Source organism: Nomascus leucogenys, unplaced genomic scaffold (genome assembly GCF_006542625.1).
Source record: "Nomascus leucogenys isolate Asia unplaced genomic scaffold, Asia_NLE_v1 000827F_84512_qpd_obj, whole genome shotgun sequence".
Classification (NCBI taxonomy): Eukaryota; Metazoa; Chordata; class Mammalia; order Primates; family Hylobatidae; genus Nomascus; species Nomascus leucogenys.
Genome location: NW_022097143.1, coordinates 59,316 through 66,334, shown reverse-complemented (window position 1 = coordinate 66,334; position 7,019 = coordinate 59,316). Strand labels below are relative to the sequence as shown.

At 52.3% G+C, this 7,019-nt stretch overlaps 1 pseudogene; it reads right to left on the bottom strand.

Moving 5' to 3' along the window:
* Positions 1 to 5,243: 5,243 nt before the first annotated feature.
* LOC115834169 lies at positions 5,244 to 6,543 on the bottom strand (annotated as a pseudogene).
* Positions 6,544 to 7,019: the final 476 nt, after the last annotated feature.

Genomic DNA, 7,019 nt, shown 5'->3' with positions numbered 1-7,019 from the left:
ACCCATGCTCACAGGCCGATTTGTTTTTTCTTTCAGAGACAGGGTCCCACTTTGTCACCCAAGCTGGAGTGCAGTGGTGCGATTATAGCTCAATTCAGCCTCCAATCCCCGGACTCAAGGGACCCTCCTGCCTCAGCCTGCCAAGTAGCTTGGACTATAGCTGTGTGCCATTGCACCTGTTTTATTCTTATTTTGTAGACATGGGGTCTGGCTATGTTGTCCAGGCTATTCTCAAAATTCCCGGCCTCAAGCAATCCTCCCGCCTCGGCCTCTCAAAGGTTGGGATTACAGGTGTGAGGCAAGGCACCCAGCTCAGCCACAGAGCCCTATTGCATCTCTCTTACTAGGAGCAAGAGCTGACTGCCGCCTCATCCCCATTCCAGAGTGTTGGGGCTGTGTTCAGCCGAGGCCGGGCCACTGGCATGGCCCAGGGAGCAGGATCATTCACTGCTGCCCCAAATCTGAGGTCATTCCACCATGACAAGACTTCCTCATCCAATTCCTTTACTTGACAGCTGGGGAAACCAATGTGCACAGAGCACCCCCAGCTCACTTGGGGTGTCAGAGCTGATCCATGAGCAGAGGCTGAGATCCTGGGATCTTGTCTCCCAGCCTCCCCGCAAGCTTGCTCCCTTTCTGCTGGAAGAGATGGGGCTGGACCTCGACCGGCAGCCCTGGCCTGGACATGACTGTGCTCGTGCAGGTATTCAGGCCGAGACGCCCCGGCATCATATTTTTTTCTTTTTTTGAGATGGTGTCTCACTCTCTCACCAAAGCTGGAGAGCAGTGGCATGAAATAGGCTGACTGCAACCTCTGCCTCCTGGTTAAAGTGATTCTTCTGTGTCAGCCTTCCAAGTAGCTGGGACTACAGGCTTGTACAACCACGCCTGACTAATTTTTGTATTTTTACCAGAGACGGGGTTTCCCCATGTTGGCCAGGCTCCTGTCGAACTCCTGACCTCAGGTGATCCACCTGCCTTGGCCTCCCAAAGTGCTAGGATTACAGGTGTCAGCCACTGCATCATTTAAATGTAGTGAGAGGCCGGGTGCGGTGGCTCATGCCTGTAACCCCAGTACTTTGAGAGGACGAGGCCGTCAGATCACCTAAGGTCAGGAGTTCGAGACCAGCCTGGCCAACGTGGTGAAACTGTGTCTCTACAAAAAAATAGAAAAAATTATCCCTGCGTGGTGGTGCGTACCTGTAGTCCCAGTTACTCAGGAGGCTGAGGCATTAGAATCGCTTAAACCTCGGAGGCGGAGGCTGCAGTGAGCTGAGATGGCGCCACTGCACTCCAGCCTGGGTGACAGAGCAAAACCTTGTCTCTAAATAATTAAATAAATAAATATGGCCAAGCACGGTGCCTTAGGCCTGTAATCCCAACACTTTGGGGGCCAAGGCAGGTGGTCCCTGAGGTCAGGAGTCCGCGACCAGCCTGGCCAAGGCGGTGAAACACTGTCTCTACTAAAAATACAAAAATTAGCCAGGCGTGGTGGCAGGCACCTGTAATCCCAGCTACTCGGGACACTGAGGCAGGAGAACCACTTGAACCTGGAAGGCAGAGGTTGCAGTGAGCTGAGATTGCACCACTGCACTCTAGCCTGGGCAATGGAGCAAGACTCCATCTGAAATAAATAAATTAATAAATACAGAGCAAGATTCTGTCTCAAAGAAATAAATAAATGTACATCTGTAATCCTAGCACTTTGGGAGGCTAAGACAGGTCGATCACCTGAGGTCAGGAGTTCGAGACCAGCCTGACCAATATAGCGAAACCCCATCTAAAATACTAAAAATACAAAAATTAGCTGGGAGTTGTGACATGTGCCTGTAGTCCCAGCTACTCGGGAGGCTGAGACAGGAGAATTACTTGAACCCAGAAGGTGGAGGTTGCAGTCAGCCGAGATCTCGCCACTGCACTTCAGCCTGGGTGACAGAGTGAGACTCTGTCTCAAAAGGAATAAATAAATAAAATACAAAATAAAAAAATAAATGTAGTAAGATTGCAGAGTCGTGCCGCGGAAGCGTGCTGGTCCTATCCATGTAGTGAAGGCTGATTTCATACACAAATGTCACAAGAACTTTTTTTTGTTTTGTTTTGTTTTGTTTTTTGAGATAGAGTCTTGCTCTGTCACGCAGGCTGGAGTGCAGTGGTGCGATCTCGGCTCACTGCAAGCTCTGCCTCCCGGGTTTATGCCATTCTCCTGCCTCAGCCTCCCGAGTAGCTGGGACTACAGGCACCCGCCACCACACCCAGCTAATGTTTTTGTATTTTTAGTAGAGATGGGGTTTCACCATGTTATCCAGGATAGTCTCGATCTCCTGACCTCGTGATCCACCCGCCTCAGCCTCCCAAAGTGCTGGGATTACAGGCATGAGCCACCGCGCCTGGCCACAAGAACTTTTATACCCACCCCTGAAAGAAAGCCCTGATTGCCTTCTGAAGAAGCAGTACAGGGACTAACACATGGGCTATCCCAGACAGCTCTGGAAAAATAAACAGAAAACAGAAAATGACACGCTAAGCCCTTGAGGCCAAAACGCCCTTCCCCAGAGCAGCTGCCAGAAGACAGGGAGCAGGATCGGGTTGAAGGTCAGTTCTGGGTGAGGGGGAGAATGGTCAGACCCGGGGCAGGGGTGTTGGAGCCTGGTTGGCCTCACTGGAACAGAAGAGAGCTGCTTCATGATGCTCAGCTGACAGGCAGAGCCTTGCATAACCCAAGTTCTCACGGTACAGAGAGGCCAGCCAGCGCGGGGACAAAGTCACACATGCACTGAAATGGTTTCCTGGAAGACAGGGCCCAGTTGCATCTCTCAAATGGGACCAGATTGGAAGGGAGACCAGCTGCTTTGGGCAAATGAGGCCACTTCTGAATGAGCTCCCAAACTAGATGGTGCCGAGGGCCCTGGACCTGGCAGCTGGGCTGGACATCGCACGGCCCTGTATTCCAGGAAACGGCATCTCAGTGCTCGTCCGGCCAGTTCTCCAAAAGAACCATCCACAGGCCATTTTTCCATTCCCCTCCTATGCACAGACTGGGCCGGGCCTGACCAGAAACTCTCCCTTAGAGTTTTCAGTCACTGCCAAAACTTGAGCCCAGCAGTGAGGATGTGATGTTAAAATGTGACTCTGGGCCAGGCAGTGGCTCATGCTTGTCGACCCAGTGCTTTTGGGAGGCTGAGCTGGGAGGATCAATTGAGATCAACAGTTCAAGGCCAACCTGAGGGACATAGATCTCTACAAACAAATAAAAACTAGCCAGCTCTGGTGACATGCACTGCTAGTCTCAGCTGCTCAGAAGGCTGGAGTGGCTTCAGCCCAGGAGTTCAAAGCTGCAGCTATGATCGTGCCACTGTATTCCAACACGAAAGACACAGCGAGACCATGTCTTGAAACAAGGAACAAATAAACTAGGTATAGAAGAAACATACCTGAAAATGCCAGGGCTGGGTGCAGTGGCTCACGAGTGTAATCCCAGCACTCTGGGAAGCTGAGGTGGGTGGATCATCGGATGTCAGGAGTCCGAGACCAGCCTGGCCAACGTGGTGAAACCCCATCTCTACTAAAAGTACGAAAATTAGCCAGGCGTGGTGGCATGCGCCAGGTATCCCAGCTACTTGGGAGGCTGAGGCAGGAGAATCACTTGAACCCAGGAGGCGGAGGTAGCAGTGAGCCAAGATCACATCATTGCACTCCAGCCTGGGCGGCAAGAGCGAGACTCTGTCTCAAAAAACACAAACAAACAAAACAACGTACCTGAAAATAGTAAAACCTGATACGACAAAGCCATAGCTAACCTACTACAGAATGGGGAAAAGTTGAAAGCATTTCCTCTGTAAACAGGAATAAGATGAGGATGCCCGTTCTCACCACTCCTATTCCACATCACACAATCAGGCAAGAGAAGACAATAAAAGGCATCCACACTGGAAAAGAGGACATCGAATTCTTCTTGTCTGATGAAGATGTGATCTTGGATCTAGAAACATGTAAAGGCTCCACCAGAAAACCCCTAGACCTGATAAATAAATTAATACAGTCATTTGCAGAATACAGAATCAACAACAACAACAACAAAATCAGCAGCATTTCTATACACCAATAATGGTCTGGTTGGGAAAGAAATTAAGAAGGCAATCCCATTTACAATAGCAGCAACGTGGAAAAATGTATGCCACAGAAGAAATTTCCCAAGGAGGTGAAAGATTTCTACAAGGAAAACTACAAAACACTGATGAAAATGTTTAAGAGGACAGAAAGAAATGGACAATCATTTCATGCTCATGGAAGGAATTCATAGCATTAAAATGACCACACTGCCCGAAGCAGTCTAGAGATTCAATACAACCCCTACCAAAATACCAATGTCATCACTCACAGAATTGGAAAGTCCTACAATTCATAAAAAAGAACCAAAAAAGAGCTCAAAGACCCAAAGTCATGCTCAGCAAAAACAACAAAACTAGAGGCATCCCATTTCACTGCAAATTAGAACTACAAAAGTTTTGACAAGTGCATAGTAACCAAAAGAGTATAATCCTAGCATAAAACTTGACACTTAGATCAATGGGACAGATGAGAGAACCCAGAAAGACAGACACATATTCACAGCCAATTGATCTTTGACAGAGCCGACAGAAACACACACTGGGGAAAGGACACCCTCTTCAATGAATGGTACTAGGAGGGTTGGATGGCCACATGCAGAAGAATGAAACTGGACCCTTATCTCTCAGCATATAGACAAATCACTTCGAGATAGATTCAAGACTTAAATGTGAATGTTAAGATAGGAAACTACAAAAATCTTGGAAGGAAACCTAGAGAAAACTCTTCTGGATCTCACTCTAAGCAAGGAATTTCTGACGGGCTCAAAAGCCCCACATGGAGAAGGATGAGCTGGAGGATGGCCCACTGGACCTGTGTCCAGCAGAACTCCTGACAGCACATGAGGGAGCCTTAGAGGCCAGGTTCCTCCTTGCTGTGCCCACGCGGGAAGTGGGGTTGCTAGGGTCAGAAGGCGGGCCAGACTTGCACGTGAAGCCTGCCTTGTTTGCAGTGGCACTGGATCCCCGACTTGCAATTGCGGGCGTCGGCTTAAATGGTCCCCCAGGGGTGTGATAGAAAGTAAAGACAAAAGTGCCACCCAACAGAGTTGCTCCCCGTGCCAGGTCCTGCGGTCACCATGGAAGTGTGCTGCCTTGGGGGCCCCCTGGTGTTCAGGCCCCACCCCCCGTGCCCTATTACCATTGGGCCTTTCTCTTTAAAGGGTTTCTTCTGACGGAATGCAGACCTGGGCCCACCTCCGTACTGTCAATTTCCATGGGTGTGGCTGGAGGGCTAGAACTGGCTCCAGAAGTGCCAGGCCTTGGGCTTCTCATGCCCACATCCATGCTTGCAGCTAGGAAGGGGCCAGGAATCAGCGAGGTGACCTGGGCTGAGTCCCGGAGTGGGAAGAGGTGGCAGGAAGGGGATCTGAGGAGGAAACAGGGAGCCTGATGGTCTGCGCTTCCTCCCAGACACAGGAGCTGTGGAGGGGACCTCTGCAGCAGATGTTAGGGGGGCCACTGGGCCCAGGCAGTCTTGGGACTTGTGTCTCTCCTGCTGTGCATCCATACTGGGTGCTTTAGAGACAGCAGGCAGACCAGAAGCCCCTGTTGCAAGTGAGGACAAAGTGTGGGCAGGCCATGAGGGTCTGCAGTCCCAGATGGCCTTGGGCTCGCCCCGCAGTACACTGTTGATGCGCTCGAACGCAGCCTCCTTCTCCCGGTCCAGGTCTTCAGCAGTGACCCGGAACCCCAGCTCTAAGGGAGGCGGCAGCATCAGGGGCTCCCCTCGCCTGCGTGGCCGCAGGGGAAACTTGCGTCTACGGGGCCTAGACGCCTGGGATCTGGGGGAGCCATTCCTGGGGGCGAGTGTCTGCCCTGGTGCTATATCTGCTGCCTTTTCATACCGGGTGTGACCCGAAGAGACAGCCTGAGGCCTGTCCTCACTCGCTGTCTTTGAGGACCTGATGGTCAGCTGGCAGTGGGATGAGGCTGACCCCCTCCTCCGCTTTAGCCACGGGAAGCCTCCCATGGAGCTGTAGGAGCTCGAGATGGCATTGCGTTTGGTGCCCGAGCTCGTCCAGGAGGTCTGGGATCTCTCGTGATATGTGACTTCTGACCTCTGGGCATGGAGGTCTCTCTGCACAGGCCCAGGCCTGGGCACAATGGGAGAGAGGCCTCCTTTGTCCCGCAGGGGCCTAAATTCAGAGCGTGCATCCCCGGTGACCTCGGGGACTCTTCTCTGATAATCAGGACTCTCTTGGACTCTAGGGTCCTTGTCCTGCTCAGGCATCCCTGCCCCGCTCTCCTTGAGGGCCCTCAACACTATCTTCCCTGGACACAAGTGTGGGGACGGCCGGGTGTTGTGGGCCCCAAAGGGGTGACTTCCTGCTCCTGGGCCCCACAGAGAGTCCTTGTGCTCAGTGCAGTGGCTGAGCTGGAGGATGCCCTGGAACTCGGAGCACAAGGCACGGGCTTGCTGTGGTACCTGTGCCATGAAATTGAAGTCAGGATCACCAGGAAGGAACACACTGCTTGCAGGATCACGGAAAGCCTTCTTACAGTTGTCTGGATAGCACTGATGCCAAGTGTCCGGGTGCTTGTAGGATGGCCTGCCACTCAGTCGAGGGGCAGGAGCAACGGGGAGATCCCACAAGCAAAGTGAACTGGGGGATGGGCTGAACGGGCTCCAGGCAACTGAGCCCTACTGGCAGGTCCTCGGCCTGGGCCCGGACAGGAATGAGGGGCACAGAGTGCCCAGGTAACCGCTCCTGGGAGCAGTGGGGAACCGTCGTTTTTGAACTCTCGAGAGCTGGGCTCTGAGCGTCCACGTCGAGCTGCCAATTCGGCCAACCGCTAAGCCAGCAGTTTCTTCTGTTGCCGGGCAACGCGCCTTTTAAACCTGAGGGAGTGGCTGCGCGTGCAAAGAACCGGCGTGAGTGACAGGGCGACCTTAACGGATTAGCGCGGCAA